General features: G+C 38.1%; 1 protein-coding gene across 1 annotated transcript in view; it reads left to right on the forward strand.

Moving 5' to 3' along the window:
* Positions 1-19,485, forward strand: part of WNK3 (WNK lysine deficient protein kinase 3) — a 135,670-nt gene that overhangs the window by 1,055 nt on the left and 115,130 nt on the right. The window lies entirely within an intron of this gene.

The following is a 19,485-nucleotide window of genomic DNA, read 5'->3' on the forward strand; positions in this document are numbered from 1 at the left end:
AGGTTTTGTTTGACTAGTTTTGAGTGGTGAAACATTTATGTAGTGGGGCATGGGTGGAAATCCTGCACGTGTGTGTTTCCCTATCTTGGGAGTTGATAGACCTTGTTAAAATGAAATCGAACCCTCTAAACAGATGCGAATGGTATGGCTAGTCCTTCTTAAGAGTTACTGTTGACTGAAGCAGTTATATGAATAATAGCCTTTAAAATTGTGAAAGTCTTCTGTATAATAGTGATTGCATCCAATTTTGGGAGGCATTCTTACCTGTTTTTCATCTATAGTAAGTTGTAACACCAAGAGAACTTCTGAAGAGGTCTCAGTGTGTGACACAGAGCAGCAGGTGTCTTTTAGACAGTCTCTATACTCTGGATTGACAAGTTTAAAAATTGTTTAAATTCAACAGTTCAAAGGAAAATTACCTTGCATTAAAGAGTAGCTAAAATACACTAAAGCTGATTTTGAGTGCTAAAATGATTATACATGATTTTTTTGTAATTCTGAATTTACCTTGTTTGGAAAATTGGAACTTGATTTTTTTATGAGTTTAAATTACAGCAGATTACTTGAACATTTTGTTCTCAGAATACATTACTTATCTGGTAAGGATGTCTTGTGATGGTCTCATTCTGTTCTGGGTCAAGATTAGTAGTTTATGGATTTTTAACTTTTCATGATTACTTTTTACGAATTTTACTGACATATATTCATTTATCTTGGAAATGTTGCAAATTTGAGAACATTCTTTCATTCTACTTTGATGTTGGAAAGAGTAATCCTTGTTTTTGGCTACCCAGGGTTTAAATACAATGTTCATAGTCTCTTAGGTTAAAATGAATACTACTTAGTTATTAAGTGGCAGCCTGGAAATGTTGCACTCAGTCTGGCAGGCAAGGTAGTATCCCCATTTTGAACTACATGTTCCTGGAGTGGAAGAACATTTAAGTATTGAGGCGGGAAAGAATAAGCATTGTATATTTGGGGAGTGGAATGAAATAAGACTGGAATCATACATTGAGGCCTGGGTGAAGGACTACTCTGAAGAGTTAGGAGCCCTTGACTCTTTTAAGAAGGGGAATAACAACAGACTTGTGGTATTCACCTCACCTCCTTTGTTTCTGATGCCCCTTCCCCCCATTTGGAATGCTCTCTCTCCCCCCTTCCCTTTGAATTTGAACTCATTAACTATTTCTGAAAGTCTTTCCTACTCCCATCTTATTCCCTTTTCTCAGCATCCTACATCAAGCTAGGTTAGGTGCCCCTCTTTAGTGCTCCCAACACACCTCGTACATATTTTTATTACTGTACTTCTGTTGGGAGACAAGCAGGAAAGTTATTTTCCTTTTTATACCTGAGAAAGAAAATAAAGCTAAGAAAAATAAGACTTGCCCTAGTAAACTTGTAATGTAAGTGATTGACCCTGGAGTTCTGACTTCTAGACCAATGTTGATACTCATATCACAAGTCTGCATTTGTTGATGTAATTATTCTGTGGTGGTTTAGGAGTTAAATTTCTGTAAGTGTACTTTAACTTTCTTCTGTAAAGTAGAGAGATTTCTTTTCATTAAGATGTCCCATCATTTAGCCAGTAAATGATAAAGCCAATGGTTGCACTGAACCAGAATCAGAAGTAAAGAAAATAGTCAGAGGCCCTGGTGGTAGCTCAGTTGGTTAGAGAATCTTCCCGATATGCCAAGGTTGCGGGTTCAATCCCCGGTCAGGGCACATACAAGAATCCACCAATGAATACATAAATAAGCGGAACAACAAATCGATATTTCTCTCTCCCTTCCTCTCTCTAAAAACCAATAAATAACTTAATAAAAAAAGAAAGAAAGTCCAGCTGGCGTGGCTCAGTGGTTGAGCATCAACCTGTGATCTAGGAGATCATGGTTCAATTCCTGGTCAGGGCACATGCCTGGGTTGGGGGCTTGATCCCCAGCAGGGAGCTTGCAGGAAGCAGCCGATCAATGAATCTCTCTCATCATTGATGTTTTTCTCTCTCTCCCTCTCCCTTCCTCTCTCTGAAATCAATAAAAATATATTTTAAAAAAATAGAAGTAACGAAAATGAAAACTGTTACATTACTGTCAGATTTCTAATCAGATAATTTACATAAAAATAATTAATGGAGTGCCGAAATTTTTGTGTATATGTTTGGGGAGGTTGTGTACAAGAAAAAACCCTTCCTTTCTCAGTCTCTCATCTTAGTATAAGTAAACCAGCTCTGTTCACAGATATACTTGATTGTGTCTGTTGGCTAAAAGCCAGAATACTTTCAGAAGGGTGCATCTTTTCCATTTTGGTTTGAAATCATAAAATATATAGCACTGTTAGGAGATATTTGATGACTGTAAAGGACATCTATAAGGCATTCATTCAGAAATTCCTAAAGCTTCAAAAGTAGAATCTGATACCATTTTTAATTGTTTTGTTAGAGCTTATCATGAGATAATTTGGTTTGGAAACATGTTGAGATTAACTTACTACAGAAATGAACCTTTAATGTCCCTTTCTTCCAGGGATATGTAATTTTTTTCATGATCTTTTCTTTTTAATTCTCACCCGAGGATATGCTTCCATTGATTTTTAGAGAGAGAAGAAGGGAGAGAAACACCGATGTGATTGATCGATTGCCTCCTACACGTGCCCCTACTGGGGATCCAACTCTCAGCCTTTTGGTGTACGGGACGACCCTCCAACCAACTGAACCACAGTGGCCAGGGTTCATGACCTTTTAAAAATAGAAGTGAAGTAACATTGTTTTCTGTGTTTTTGCCTGGTAACTTCTTTATTGTTATAAAATTCACATAATATAAAAGTTATCATTTAGAGTGTACTGTTCAGTGGCATTAAGTACCTTCATGATGTTGCACATCTAGTTCCCAAACATTTTCATCACCCCAAAATCAAACCCTGTACCCATTAAGCAGTCACTCCCTGTTGCCCTTTTCTCCCAGCCCCTGGTAGCCACTAATATACTATCTCTATGGATTTGCCTATTCTGGATATTTTGTATAAATGAAATCATACAATACATGGCTTGTTGTGTTTGGCTTCTTGCACTTTGCATGTTTTTGAGGGTGGCATATATTGATACGTTATTCCTTTTTTGTTGTTAAATATTGCATTGTGTGTATCTACTACATTTTGCTTATTCATCAGTTCATGGGCATTTGAGATCTTTCCATCTTTTGACTTTTTTTGTTTCCAAGTATCATTTTAATTTTTAAAGTTTTAAGCTGTTACTTGCAAAAAAATCATTAAAATGCATAGAAATATTCCATTTTCTTTTTTTCTTCTTCTTTTTTTTAATCCTCACCTGAGGATATTTTTTCCATTGCTTTTCAGAGAGAATGGAAAGGTGGGGGAGAGGGAGAGAGGAACATCGATGTGAGAGAGACACATTGATTGGTTGCCTCCTACACGAGCTCCGACTGGAGCCAGGGGTTGAGCTTGCAAGTGAGGTGTGTACCCTTGGTCAGAATTGAACCCAGTACCCTTCTGTCCGTGAGCCAGTGCTCTAACCACTGAGAAAAACTGGCTAGGGCTTCTTTTCCTTTTTTTGAAATATGTCATTTTCATTGGATTTTGTATATTTGACTTAAAATTATTTTGTATTTTGACTTGTAGTAACCAGATTAGGGAGTTTTCTGTCGTTTTTCTCAGATAGGTTTTCAATTCCTTGCTCTCTTTCTTATCCTGGTACCCCCATGATGTGAATGTTGGTGTGCTTGAAGTTGTCCCAGAGGTTCTTATTTATACTACCCTAATTTTTTCCTCTTTATTGAATTTATTGGGGTGACACTGGTTAACAAAATTATACAGGTTTCAGGTGTACAATTCCCCAACACATCATCTATACACTGTATTGTGTGTTTACCACCCCAAGTCAAGTCTCTGTCCATCACCATTTATCCCCGCTATACCCCCCTGCACCCCCTACCCTGTAACTATCCTCGTTTTTTCTAATTCCTTTTTCCTTTTGCTGTTCTGAGTGGGTGTTTTCTGTTTCCTTATCTTCCAAATCACACATTTGTCCTCTGCTTCATCTACTCTACTGTTGATTCCCTGTAATGTATTCTTCATTTCATTTTTGTGTTCTTTGTTTCTGACTGGTTCTTTTTTATATTTTTTAATCTCCATTTTTATGTTTCCTGTCTGTTGAAGTTCTCACTGAGATCACTGAGCATCCATATAACCAGTGCTTTGAATTCTGCATTTGGTAGATTGCTTGTGTATTTTATTTAGTTCTTTTTCAGGAATTTTGTTCTGTTCTTTCATTTGGGACAGGTTTCTTTGTCTCCTCATTTTTGCTGCCTCCCTGTAGAACTGCTATGTCTCCTGGTCTTGGTAGAGTGGCCTGTAGGGCCCAGTGGTGCAGCCTCCCTGGTTACCTGATCTAGGTGCTCCAGGTGTTTCCCCCTCCCCCCCAGTGTGGTCCATGTGCACTCTTCTGCTGTAGTTGAGCCTTGATTGATGTTGGTGCACCAATGGGTGGGATTTATCCCCAGGCTGATTGGCTTCAAGAACTGGTCATGATCACCAAGGATCATCTGCTATGTAGAGGTCAACCCCATGAAGCAGGACTGGCTTCAGTGAGACTCTGGTGCCTGCTGAGTCAACCCCTTGAATGTGCCACTTGTAGAGGTGGTTGGGTGGTGCTTCAGCATGGTCTGAAGCTGTCCACTGTGTCCGCTGGTTCTGGGGCCTCCTGGAAGGTGCAGGCTAAGGTCAGCTGCCACCTGTGTTCTGCTTGGGGCCACGTGGCATGAGCTACAAAGCAATCTGCAGATGGCTGCTACTTGTGCTGGGCTTGGAGTTGCCTGGGAGAGGCCAAGCTCCTAATCAAGGCTGGCCACTCGCTAGTGCCAGGCCTGAGGCCACTTAGCAAGAGGTACCGGCATGCCAAGCCCAGATGCTGCTTGTTTGAGAGATTTTAGGGAAGTCTGAAGCATGAGCCAAGACAGGCCATTAATATGGAAAAGCCACTGGGAATGGTTTGGGTGGGCCCCCAAGTTGAGTCTCAGGGAACCACCAGGGCAGGGCTAACAGTGTTAGCCAGGTTGATGGAGACTCAGATATGGCACCTGTCTGCCAGCTCTGTTGGTGGGAGGGCTCAGCAAAGGGGCAATGGCTTCTGCCAGCACTTATGTCTGGGGGAAAGCTGCCCTTCCAGTCCTTGCTGGACAATTCAGTTCCTCCCTGTATGTCCCTGGCACCTTTCAAGTTATTACGAGTCTGAGTACATCCTTGCGCAGGCCCTGTAAGAGGAATGCCTGGACTCCAGCAGCCCTCCATCTCACAGCCAGAAATTATGGGGACTTCTCTTCCTGGTCTGGGGGTCCTGGCAAGGGGCTGGGGCCCCTGGCTTCTCAGAGGGGACCTCCACAGCCGAGATAGCCCTCTGATTTTTATTTTTAATTTTTTTCTTTTTAATCCTCACCTGAGGATATGTTTATTTATTTGGGGGGGGGGCGGGGGAGAGAAACATCAATGTGAGAGAGTAACATTGATTGGTTGCCTCCTACGCATGCCCCAACTGGGATTGAACCCAAAACCTAGGAATGTTCCCTGACCAGAATAGAACCTGCAACCTTTTTGGTGCACAGGACAGTGCTCCAACCAACTGAATCACCCGGCCAGGACCTCCCTTCCAATTTTTAAATTTCACACATGGGTGTGGGACCAGCCTGCTCCTCATCTCACCCATCCTATAAGTCTCAATATGTTATAGGACTTTGATTCAGCTAGACTTCAGAATGATGGTGGTTCTGTATTTTAGTTGTAATTTTGATGTGGTTGTGGGAGGAGGCAAGCATAGTGTTTACCTACCCTGCCATCTTGACTGGAAGCCCTCTCTTTTGGCTTTTGTAAATAATTCTGGTATGAATATTTGTATAAGGTTTTGTTTGAAAACCTGTTTTTAACTCTGTTGGGTATGTACCTAGGAGTGGAATTTCTGGTTCATATAGTAATTCTATGTTTAACTTGCTGAGGAACCACCAAACTGTTTTCCACAGTGGCGGTACCATTTTACCTTGCCATCAGCAATATATAACGGTTCCATTTTTTTCCACATCTTCACGAACATTTGTTACTTTGTGTGTGTGTGTGTGTTTTATGGCCATGTTAGTAGGTGTGAAGCAATATCTCATTGTGGTTTTGATTTGCAGTTGTCTAATGACTAATGATATTCAGCATCTTTTCACATGCTTGTTGACTATTTAAATTTCTGCTTTGGAGAAATGTTTATTTAAATCATTTGCCCAGTTTTTAATCTGGTTGTTCATCTTTTTATTGTTATTTAAGAACTTGTTGCCAAATCCAAGATCATGAAGACTTACTCCTATGTTTTCTTTGAAGAGCTTTATAGTTTTAGCTTTAATATTCAGTTATTTGATCCATTTTGAGTTAGTTTTTGTATATGGTTATGTGGTAAGGGTTCAGCTTCATTGAACACATATAGTATGCAATACTATATGTGTATATTAGTTAAAAGAAGCTTTCTGTGGTGATATTTAGTCTCTCTTTGGGCATTTGTGGGGGAGACATGCATTTTTGCAGGTCACATCTTATATTTGAAGTGTGGGATATTCTAAAGCTCTTTATGAGTCAGTGAGACTTTTATGATCAGAAACTTCAGTATGGCAAGCAAGACAATTTTTATGCTAAAGTTACATAAGTGATTTTAAAAAATATATCTTTATTGATTTCAGAGAGAGGAAGGGAGAGGGAGAGAGAGAGATAGAAACATCAATGATGAGAGAGTCATTGATCGGCTGCCTCCTGCAGGCCCCTGACTAGGGATCAAGCCCGCAACCTGGGCATGTGCCCTGACTGGGAATCAAACCACTATCTCCTGGATTTCAGGTCAATGCTCAACTGCTGAGCCATGCCCAGCCAGGCATAAAGTTACAGAAGTGATTTTTAAAGAATATTATTTTTGTTTTCAAATTGTTTGTGAAGGGTGAAATCCTTGCTTAAAACTAGGAAGCCCTAGCCGGTTTGACTCAGTGGTTAGAGTGTCAGCCCTCAGACTGAACGGTCCCAGGTTCGATTTTGGCCAAGGCCATGTACGTCAGTTGCAGGCTCGACCCTCGATCCCTGACCTGGTCAGGGCACATGTGGGTTTTTTTTCTGTCTCTCTCTCACCCCTCACCCTTCCACTCTCTCTGAAAAGCAATGGAAAAAATATCCTCGGGTGAGGATTAAAAAAAACCAAAACTAGGCAAAAAGCAGATTTAGACTATAATTAATCAGAAGTTGGTATTAGATTTATCCTAAAAGCAATCATATCTATGAGTTATATAGTTTATGATTGTGAGCTCACCTCTTGACCAAAATGTGGAGACTTTTTATTTGTAGCTTAGGCTATAATTAACCATATATTATTCTATTTATTTAAGGTTATTTTAACTTGGTTACTTGTAAAAATGAGAATTAAAATTTAGTGCAGCACAATTGGTTGGTAAATCTCAGCCGGTAGTTAAGCATAATTAAAATAAGAACATTAATTTGAAATTTTTAAAAACTGGGAGATGTGCCCGGCCAGTGTTGCTCAGTGTTTGAGCATCAACCCATGAACCAAGAGGTCCCTGGTTTGATTCCCAGTCAGGGCACAGGCCCGGGTTGTGGGCTCGATCCCCAGTAGGGGGCGTGCAGGAGGCAGCTGATGGGTGTTCATCTCTCAACCATATTTCTATCTTTCTATCCCTCTCCCTTTCTCTCTCTCTAGAATAATCAATAAAAACATTTAAAAAAAACCCCAAAATCTAGGGGATGTATTTTAATATAAGAATGGGAAATCTGCTTGATCAGCCCCAAGACATAGGAGGTGATAGTTCAGCTTTGATTATATTCACTGTTGCCCAGAGAATAATTTTTGTGCTGCTGTGCTACTGTGGCATTTCCATTCAGAGTTAGCCTTTGAATGTTTCTGGCTAAAGGAAAAAACCCTTGAAGATATACGGTTCGTTTGCTAAGGAACCGTTCAAATGCACTAATAACTTAGTCTGAAGCTGTTAGCCCAAGTGAATTGTGGAGTATGATTTACCCAAAGTATTTGTAGGTTCTACCATTCATTCAACAAATATTTATTGCTTTCTTCCAGTGTGCCAGCGTTGATGTGTTGGGGATAGATGCAAAGGAAGCAAAGCAGGCAATGACCCTGCCCTGTTTGAGCTTACATTATAGTGAAGGATGACAGACAGCCAACAAATAAACAATTTCAGAAAATAAATGCTAAGAAGAAAATTGTAAAAGGCTGCTGGGATGTTGAGGATGAGCCTCTTTAGCTCAGGTGGTCAGTTTGAGGAGTTGACTTTGAACAGAGATCAAAATGTTAAGAGACCAGCAATTTTTGGTATCTCTTCTGATCATTATTTTGTTAAATTGTTAATTTATCCCTTCTAAAAAGAATATTTTAGGTGTCTTTTTATTGAAAATGTGTGAGTTATTGCTTTTTGTTTCTAAGGGGGAAAAACAGGTACAATCCTTATGAGGAGAGACCGTGTTCCTGTGGGGAAATGTCACTGGAGTAGGAGTCAGCCTGGGTTCTGATCTTGCCTTTGTGTAATCTCACACAAGTCCCTACGCATCTATTTCCATATTTATTAAACAAAACAAAAGCCCTACCTATTTTGCAGGGTTCCTTTGCTAATTAAATGGGAATATACTTTGCACATTATAGAACTACATATGAAATGCATTGTATTCTATTAATATATTTTTGGAGTCAAAGTTTCTCAATTGATAAATGTTTTCCCACCAATTTAAAGCTTTTTTGTCTCTACCCATCTGGTAAATTTTAGCACCAAATGTCTAAACTCATTGATTAATCAGGAGAGGTTGGTAGTGTGGTAGAAAGTATATTGGATTTGGAACTAGAAAAGCAGAGTTCCACAATTATCCCCTTCACTTACTAGCTCTGTGATTTGGCAAGACACTAAACTTTTCTGAGCTTTCCTAATTTTCAGAATTCAGGCTAATACCAAGTAGTTGTCAGGGTTTTTGTTAGAGTAATTGAGTTGAATAGATGAAGTGTTTTGGGGAACTATAAAGCAAGGTCTGATAAACTTTCTTCTGTGAAGGACCAGATAGTAACTATTTTAGGCCATGCAGGCCATGGAGTCTCTGTTGCAGACTCAGTGACTGTTGTAGCAGCCATAGGCAATATGTAAATGAATGAGTATGGCTATATTCCAATACAACTATTTATGAACACTTTAATATTAATTTTGAATAATGTTCATGTATCATAAAATATTCTTTTTATTTTTTCAACCATTTAAAAGTATAAAAATCATTCTCAGCTTACCCACTATACAAAAACAGGCAGTGAAGTGAGGTGGGTTTGGCCTGGGTGCTGTATGTAATTTTGCCACCACTGTTATAAAGGGTTAGGTAGAGTGAGGTGTTAATTAATGATTTGAGGGTAGGTGACTGGTAAATAGAAATTGTTTAATTTTGATGATGAAAGAAGATAGAGATGATTTCAACCCCTTTTCTAATTTGGACCCAGACATTTTTTCACATAAAATGGGCATCTTTAGCCCTGGCTGGTTTGGCTCAGTGGTTAGAGTGTCAGCCTGCAGACTGAAGGGTCCTGGGTTTTATTCCAGTCAAAGGCATGTACCTCGGTTGCAGGCTCAATCCCCTGAGTGCGGGGGGCAACCAGTCGGTATGTCTCTCTCATATCGATCTCTCTCTCTCTCTCTCCCTCTCTCTCCCCCTCCCCCTCCCTCCCTCCCTCTCCCCCTCCCCCTCCCTCCCTCCCTCTCCCCCTCCCCCTCCCTCCCTCCCTCCCCCCTCCCCCCCTCCCCCTCCCCCTCCCCCTCCCCCTCCCCCTCCCCCTCCCCCTCTCCCTCTCCCTCTCCCTCTCCCTCTCCCTCTCCCTCTCCCTCTCCCTCTCCCTCTCCCTCTCCCTCTCCCCTCTTTCCCTCCTCCCTCTCCCCTCCCTCCTACTCTTTCTGAAAAGTAATAGAAAAAATATCCTCGGGTGAAAATTAAAAATTTTTTAAAAAAAGGCATCTTTAATTGAGGAAATGACCTTGCCAAATCAAAACTGGAGGATGGAAGTGAGGAAGAAGATAGCTTTAGTGCTATAAACTCCCAAGGACTGTGATGGGGTTGTTTAGTACATGTATCTATAAAATTCAGGGTGATGTATAGTGTATGCATCTGTCTCCACATCATACATGGCCCCCTATTAGGAGTAGTTAAGATTGGACTTGGGAGTCAAATGCCTGGCTTGAATTCTGGCCCTGGTTTTTACTAGCTGTGTGATCTTGGGCAAGTTAACTTTTCGAGCTTAGTTTCTACATTTGTAAAATGAGAATAAAAATATTTACCTCAAGATTCTTGTGATGATTACATGAGAAAATGCTTACAGTGCTTGGCACAAAGCACTCAATACGTGTTAACTGATGATATTCATTTGAATGTATGTTGTACATAATTATTAGTTTTGTCCTTCCTTCAGTTATTTTAAGAAATTACAATATCCTTAACTGGTTCTTTTGTACAGGTTGTTGATGGACAGTTCTTCTTTAAAGGATTAAAATAATATAGAAGTAGATTAAACTTTAAGGTTCCCCTTTACCCAATTTCCTGCCCTCCCAGTGGGTAACTGTTAAGAGTTGACTGTGAACTTGTAGAGTCCTTTTACTCTGTATTTACATACATATATCAATATGTATATACTCACTTCATTCTTTTTAATGGATACATAGCATTTCATACTACATGCTCCTTTAACCACAAGGATCAGTTTAGAGTGTATCCTTTCAGTGTTTTTTTATGTGCATGTATATATATATGAGTACATATGGAAATTATAAAGTTTTGTGTGTTTTTTTTACATAAATGATATATAGATGTAATGTATCTGTTGTACTACCACTTGCTTTTTTCGTTAGTATATATGTGTAGGAGATTTTTATATATCAATATATATCCATCTCATTTTTTAACAGTTGCATATTATTACACATTACAGATATACCATGTTTATTTCACCATTCTCTTAAAGATACATATTTAAGGGTTTTTTCCAGGTTTTTTTGCTACTTCAAACAGTGCTTCATTTAAAAAATTCCTGTACATATATATTTGTACATATATAGGAATATTTTTCAGGTAAATGCTAAGAAGGGGAATTGCTGGGTGACAAGTTTGCTCTAGATACTCGGAATTGCCATATGAAAAGGCTATTCCAGTTTATTTGCTAACAGTGCAGGATTTCTCACACACTTCTCAAAACATGATATTAACATATTTTATTATTTTGCTCATCCGATGGACAAAAATGATATTGAATTATTTGAATTTGCATCTCCCTGCTTAATAAAAAGTTTGAGCCATCCCTGTGCCATACATGTATTAGCCATTTGTATTTCTTCTTACTGATTTTTTTAGTTTTTTATATATTCTGGATATTAATGCTTTGCTATACATGTTGCAAATGCTGGCTCCCAGTCTGTTGCTTATCTTTTAACCTTGTCCATAGTCGAATGGCAAAATGTATTAGCTTTTTTGTTAATGACCTTTGCATTTTGTTTTTTTAAGAAGGCGTTTCTTCAGGTTAGGAATATATTGTTGTATTTTCTTTTAATAGTTATATATATTAACTTTTTAAAAAAATATATCTTTATTGATTCCAGAGAGAGAAAAGGAGAGAGAGGGAGAGAGAAAGAGAAACATCAATGATGAGAGAGTCATTGATCGGCTGCCTCCTGCACGCCCCCCAACTGGAGATCGAGCCCGCAACCCGGGCAGGTGCCCTGACCAGGAGTTGAACCACGATCTCCTGAATCCTAGGTTGATGCTCAACTGCTGAGCCACACCCTGCCAGGCTATATTAACTTTTTATTTTTAGCCCTTTAATTTACCTGGAATTTATTTTTGTGACTGAGTTTTAACTAGGTATTTAACTTGTCCCCCCAAACAGATAGCCATTATTCTAATACTGTTTAGTATGCTATATGTTCTTCACAAATTTGAAATGCTATCTTTATCATGGACTATATCCCCATACATAACGTCTCTGTTTCTGTACTGATTCTTTTTTTTTTTAATCCTCACTGGAGGATGTGTTCATTGACCCTAGAGAGAAGGGAAGGGAGAGACAGAAATAGACAGAAGGACACACACACACACACAGATTGAGATTGAGAGAGAGACATCAATGTGAGAGAGAACATCGATTGGTTGCCTTTCATACGTGCCCTGGCTGGGGATCGAACCAGCAACCTTTTGGTGTATGGGACAACATCCAACCAACTGAGCCACACAGCTAGGGCTCTGTACTGATTTTTTTTTTTTTTAACTTAAAAAACAAACATTTATTTCTCACAGTTCTGGAGGCAGAAAAGTACAATATCAAGGTGCCAGAAAATTCAGTTCTGGTGAGGGCTTGTGTCCTGGTTTGTAGATAGCCATCTTCTTTTTTCTTTTTTTTTTTTTTTTAATATATCTTTATTGATTTTAAAGAGAGGAAAGGAGAGGGGGAGAGAGAGATAGAAACATTAATGTTGAGAGAGTCATTGATCGAGCCCACAACCCGGGCATGTGCCCTGACCGGGAATCGAACTCTGATCGCACGCCCGGCCGGGCTGTAAATAGCCATCTTCTTGCTGTATCCTCACAATAGGCAGTGTACTGATTTTTCTACTACTTAGTCCATTTGTCTGTTTCTGTGCTGAAACTGTTTAATTTACTATAGTTATATGTAATATCTGGTAAGGCAAGTTCTCATTGTTCTTCTTTTTCAAGATTTTCTTGGATTTCCTTGTATTCTTTTAGAATCAGCTTTTCAATTTTGGACAAAAAATATCTTTGAGATTTTGATTGGGTTTGCATTGACTTTGGAATAATCTGGGAGGGGTATGAAGATGTTGATATTGGATCTTTTGACCAAGGAAAAGTGTATTTCATGTACTTCAGTGAAAATGTATCATTTTCTTTATATAAATGTTGTATATTTCTTCTTGAGTTTATCCCTAGATGAATATTTTATAGCTTTGTTGCTCCTATGAATAGGATAGTTTTTTTGAAAATATCTTTTAAAAAATCACACTGACTCACCCGTCTTCTAGGACACCCAGCCCTTCCTGCCCCATTCCCGAGGTTGCCCACCCTCCACTCGCCGTGCCCAAGCCCTCACCTTAGGATAGTTGTCTTTTAAATTACATTTTCTAATTGATTATTGTTAATGTCTAGCAAAGCTGTTGATTTCTGTTTGTTGATTTTGTCTTTGACCTATCTGCTGAGCTCTCTTACGTAGTTCCTATTATAGTTTTTTAGTTGATTTGCTTGTATTTTCTAGATAGATAATCATGTAGTCTGTAAATTTTGAGTTTTGTCTCCTACTTTCCAATATTTGTAGGTCTTGTTTTATTTCCTTAAGTGGTAGCAGTAATAATAGGAATTCCTGGCTTATTTCTGACTTTAATTATTGTTTATGTGAAAGATACTTAACCTCACTCATAAGATAAATGCTAATTGAAACCATACAGAAGTTCCTTTTTTAAACCCATCAGAGTGTTAAAAATCAAAACGTTTGATAACACCTTTTTGTTGTCAAGGCCATGGGGTAAAAGACACCCTCACACATTGCAGGTGGGAGTTTAAATTGGTACAATGCCTGTGGAAGGCAGTTTGACAGTATTATATAAAGATACATATGTATTATGTGTACTCTTCTGGATATATGAGTATGCTTCAATACAAGTTAAATATATAAATTTCCTTTGATCCAGCAATCCCATTTTAGGGAATTTACATATATGTATACACATATAGGCAAAATGAAATATGCAGTGTTTTATGTGATAGCAAATAATTGAATACTATATAGGTAATAAAAATAAGAATGAGGAACCTCTGTGTACAGACAGGGAAAAAAATATCTTAAAATATTGTAACTATAGCCCTGGCTTGGTAGCTCAGTTGATTAGAGCGTCATCCCTATACGTGCCAAGGTTTCAGGTTCCATCCCCTCTCAGGGCACATACAACAGTCAACCAATGAAGGCATAAATAAGTGGAACAACAAATCCATGTCTGCCTGTGTCTGTCTGTCTCAAATCAATCAATTAAAAAAATATTGTGACTGTAAAAACAGCTTAGTATATACTATGCTACTTTTTGTGTAGAAAGGGAGAGAAAGAATTTATATTTATGTTTATTTGCCTAAAGGAACTCTGGAGGGCTATACAAGAATTTAATAAGGTTACCTGTAGGAGTGGTAGGAACTAAATGAATGGGAAACAGGGTTGTGAGTGAACTTATCCATTATATACCTCTTTCTTTGATTTTTGAATTTTATATATAATTTAATTTTCTTTTTTATTGATTTCAGAGAGAGTAAAGGAGAGAGAGAGAGAATGAGAATGAGAAAGAGACACAGAGAGACAGACAGAAAAACAGATGTCAAACCTCAGGAGCCCCAGCACGCCCCCTACTGGGGATCGAGCCTGCAACCTGGGCATGTTTCCCGACTCAGAATCAAACCCGCCACCTTTTGGTGCTTGGGACAAGGCTCCACTCAACTGAGCCATACCAGCCAGGGTGAATCTTACTATATTTTAAAAAATTAAATTAAAAATGGTTTCTCGAATTATTTCAGCTCCTCCAAGGACATTTTTTCTTTCTCTTCTGTTACAGGTTTTCTTCAAATGGCTGTCTCTTGATTCTTTTCTTATTTAAAATGAGCTAGTAGAAGGGCTGACTGAGAGTTCTGTATACCTAGGAAGGCTTTATTTTGGGGGTAATGGGTGGGCAGCTGGCTATTACGTTTGGAGGACTCAAATGCCAGAGGGCAGAGAGCTTTGCCCTTGGGTGCCCTATTCTTGGTATGTTGATTTCCGTATTCTGCATACAGGAATTTCTTTCAGAGGGAGATTTTGTCAACTTTGTATAATTCAGATCTTCAGTTTATCCTTATTTTCAGCCTTTTTCTCACTCTGGCCTTTTTTAAAAATAATTTTTAAAAAATTGATTTTAGAGAGAGAAGAAGGGAGAGGGAGAGAGATATAGAAACATCAGTGAGAGAGAAACATCCATTGGCTGCCTCCTGCACGTCCCCTACTGGGGGTCGACCCTACAACTTGGGCATGTGCCCTGACTGGGAATCGAACCAGCAACCTCTTGGTGCATGGGACTATGCCCAACCAACTGAGCTACAGCAGCCAGGGACTCTGGTCCTCTTTGACATCAGTCTTCTTTGCATGTAGAGCCCCTCTGGGGTTTTGTCCTGCAAGTCCACTCCTTCTTGCATTGGAACCCTTTCTATTAACATACTTTAGGTTATAGCATCCTTTGTTTTGTGTTATCAGCCAGTTCTTTCCTCTCTGCTCTTTGTCGGAAATTGTCGAAATCTTGTATTTTTTTCCATTTGTGTCCCTGACTTGTGATTTATACTTTTGTACTCTTTTACCATCACTTTTCCAGGGTCTTGGAAAGTGATGTAAGTGCTCAGTTCACCTTCTTGAACCAGAAGTCAACAGTTGTATAAGTGATGTAAGTGCTCAGTTCACCTTCTTGAACCAGAAGTCAACAGTTGTATAGCTTCAGCTTGGATAAATTGTAAGCTCCTTGAGGACAAGGACTGATTTTTGTTCTTTTATCCCCAGACCTTGACACAGTGCTTGGCACTTGGTGAATTTTTATTGGTGTGAATATGTATATATGAGAGAAAGCGAAGATTGTTAATGATAATTTACTGTGTAATTTTGACTAAATATGCATTCTTTCAATTGCTGGTTCCAAAAGTTGAAGAAATTCTTGTGCCATTGATTAGACAAAGTACTGATTGTATGCTGGATTTCCCATTAATAAAACCATGATAAGCTACAGGGGGGAAAATTATTTTAAATTTTTAACTCAACTCCAAGCTTATATATGAAACATGTTGAAGGAGTGGATATGGGATATAAATTTGTGAGGTTTTTCCTATAATTTCAGTCTCTATAGAAGTGCTTTTGCAGTTATCTTTGTACATATTCCTAGGGCTTAGAGCAGTGTGTTACCATTTTTTGCAGGAAAATACAGTCACATAGGCTATGATATATAGCTTTTGAACTCAGATACTTCAGGTTTGAGGCCTGATTTTTGTAGACTGTTTCACTGAGCTATGTTTCTGCATTGCTGAATGTAGAAGAGATATTATTGTGGTCACTGAAGCATACCTCTGTAGCAATGCCAACATGGTTTATTACTGGAAAGCTTTAAAAGAATGTATTATATACTTTTTGGCCTTACTAAATAGTATCTCCTGAAAATAAGTTTTTATTTTCTTGAGTATTGTTGAATAGTGCTTTAATATAGTGCTGCCACTAGGGGTTATTAAGAAATAGAAAATAAAAACTTCTATTTGTTGATTATTATATTGTGCCAAGCACTATGCTAAGTAGGTTATATGTATATTTTCATATCAGTCCTGTGAAATTTCACAAATGAAATCAAGAATGAATGAAGTTGAGTAATTTGCTTCAAATCTACTCTGAGGAGTGAGCGGCAGAACTAAGATTTGATTCCAGGTTTCTCCCACTCCAAAACCTGTGTTCTGAAACTCTCTTTTATGTTTAAGAAGCTAGTGGATCCACAGTGAAAAGGCCCCAGATATACTATGCTTAGTGAAGTTCTTGGCCTACTTTAAAATTTTTTTTTTTTCTTATTCGTTATTTACCCTTAGGCTACCAGCTATTACATTTTATTGTTGTCAGGTCTTTTTCCTTCAGAATAGTGATTCTCATCCCAGCAGGCCAGGCTGAAGATAAGGAGAGTGGACAGAAGAGGTGTGGGTAGACAGTATGGTTTTAAAAAGGCATATTTGATATGATGATAGCTTTGATTTTAGTAAAAATATTTTAAGGTGTTAAAGAGGGATATCATATTTTATTGAGATATAATTTACACACCATAAAACTCACCAATATAAATGTCAGTGATTTTTAGTAAATTTATAGAGTTATATAATCTTGATTATAATCTAAATTTAGAACATTTCCATTACCCCCAGAAGATCTCTTGAGCTGGTTAGCCATCAGTGCTATTCCTGTACCCCAGCCCCAGGCAACAACTAATCTATTTTCTGTCTCTGTAGATTGGTATATTCTAGGCATTTCATATAAATGGAACCATACAGTATATGGTCTTTTCCTCTGGCTTCTTTCACTTAGCATAATGTTCCAGGTTCATCCTTGTAGCAGGCATTGATAGTTCATTCCTTTTGATTGTGAATAATGTTCTATTGAATGGATATAACACATTTTGTTTAAGCATCAATTTATATACATTTGGATCATTTCCACCTTTTGGCTATTATGAATAGAGCTGCTATGAACACTTATGTACAGTTTTTGTGTGGACATGTATTTTCATTTCACTTGGGTAGATGGTATCATATAGTAACTCGGAACTGTCAGATTATGTTTCAAAGCAGCTGCAATATTTTACATTCCCAGCAGCAATGTATGAGGGGTCCATTTTCTTTACATCCTTACCAACACTCGTTACTGTTTATCTTTTTTATTGTAACCATCCTCATGAGTATAAAGTATTTCATTTTAGTTTGATTTGCATTTCCCTAATGAGTAATGATGTGGAACATCCATATATCTTCTTTAGAGAAATGTATATTCAGATCTTCAGCCCATTGGATTATTTATCTTTTTATTATTGACTTGTAAGAATTTTTTATGTGTTCTGAATACCAGTCTCTTATCGGATATATGATTTGCACACATTTTCTCGAAGTCTTTTTGCTTTTCACTTTCTTGGCATCTTTTGAGGCACAAAATTTTAAATTTTGATGAGGTTCAGCTTCTCAATTTTCTGTTTTATCATTTGTATTTTTGTTGTATCTGGGAAATCATTGCTTAACACAAAGTCACGAAGATTTACTTCAGTGTTTTCTTCTAAGAGCTTTATAGTTTTAGCTCTTACATTTAGGTTTATGATCCACTTTGAGTATATTTCTTGTATGGTGTGAGGTAGGGGTCCAACTTCATTGTTTTGTATGTGGATATGCAGCTTTCCCAGCACCTTTTGTAAAAGATTATTCTTTCCTGATTGAATAGTCTTGGCATCTTTGTTGAAAATCAATTTATCATAAATGTTAAGGTTTATTTCTAGACTCTTAATTTTATTGCGGTGATCTATATATTTATCCTTATTCTGTTTTTCATTTCTAATTTAATTTTTTGTGGTAGTAAACTCTGTTTGATTTCAATCCTTTTAAATTTATTGAGATTTATTTTGCATAGTATATGATCTGTGCTGGAGATTTTTCCATGTGTACTTGAAAAGAATGTGTATTTTGCTTTCGTTGGGTGGTGTGTTCTATAGGTAGCAGTTAGGTCAAGTTGGTTGATAGTATTGGCCAAGTTTTCCAGATTTCTTGCTAGTTTTCTATCTAGTTGTTCTCTCCATTATTGAGAGTAGGGTATTCAAACCTTCTACTGTTATTACTGAATTGTCTATTTCTCCAATTTTGTCAGTTTAAAAAAAAATATGTGTCTGTTGATTTCAGAAAGAGAAAGGGAGAGGGAGAGAGAGAAATATCAATGAGAGAAAACATTGGTTGGCTGCCTTTTGCATGCTTCCAGGGGGATTGAGTCCACAACCTGGGCATGTGCCCTGACCTGGAATCCAGCTGGTGACCTCCTGGTGCATGGGACAATGCTCAACCAACTAAGCCACTGCAGCCAGGCTCTTTTCAGTTTTAATTTAATGTATTTTGAGGTTCTGTTGTTAGATGTATATAACTGTTATATTGTCCTGATGAATTAATCTTTCCATACTTATAAAAATCCCCTCTTTGTCTCTATAACATTTTTTATCTTAAGGCTGGTTTTTAAAAGACTGAGGGATCACTCCTTTCCCAATCCCTCTTATTTTCTGCTTCTTATCCTATAGTTTGGAAAACCAGGTGACCAAACATGTTAGAATTACTCTAGAGCAGCACTACTTGCCCCTCTATTTTAATTTTTTTAAAAATACCTTTATTGATTTCAGAGAGAGGAAAGGAGAGGGAGAGAGAGAGATAGAAACATCAATGATGAGAGAGTCATTGATCAGCTGCCGCCTGCACGCCCCCGACTTGGGATCGAGCCTGCAAGCTGGGCATGTGCCCTGACTGGGAATTGAACCCTGATTTCCTGGATCCTAGGTCAATGCTCAACCGCTGAGCCATGCCCGGCCGGGTGCCCCTCTGTTTTTATATTAGGGTTCTGAGTAAAATTGCTTTTTTTTTTTTTTTTTTAAAAAGTGGTTCTGCAGTTACTTAAAATCTCTTATTTTACCTAACCTATTTTTGTCTTTTTACAAGTCCTTTGTCTTATGGATCTCTGTTCTTGAGGTTTCTGGATAAGTGACCTTTAGTTAAGTGAAGTGAATAATATTCTTAAGAATATCTCACCTAAAATGTTAACATTTAGAGAATTTGAATGAAGGGTGTATTCAATTCTTTGTAGACATTTTTCTA

This window comes from Miniopterus schreibersii, assembly GCF_964146895.1.
Source record: "Miniopterus schreibersii genome assembly, chromosome: X".
Lineage (NCBI taxonomy): Eukaryota > Metazoa > Chordata > Mammalia > Chiroptera > Miniopteridae > Miniopterus > Miniopterus schreibersii.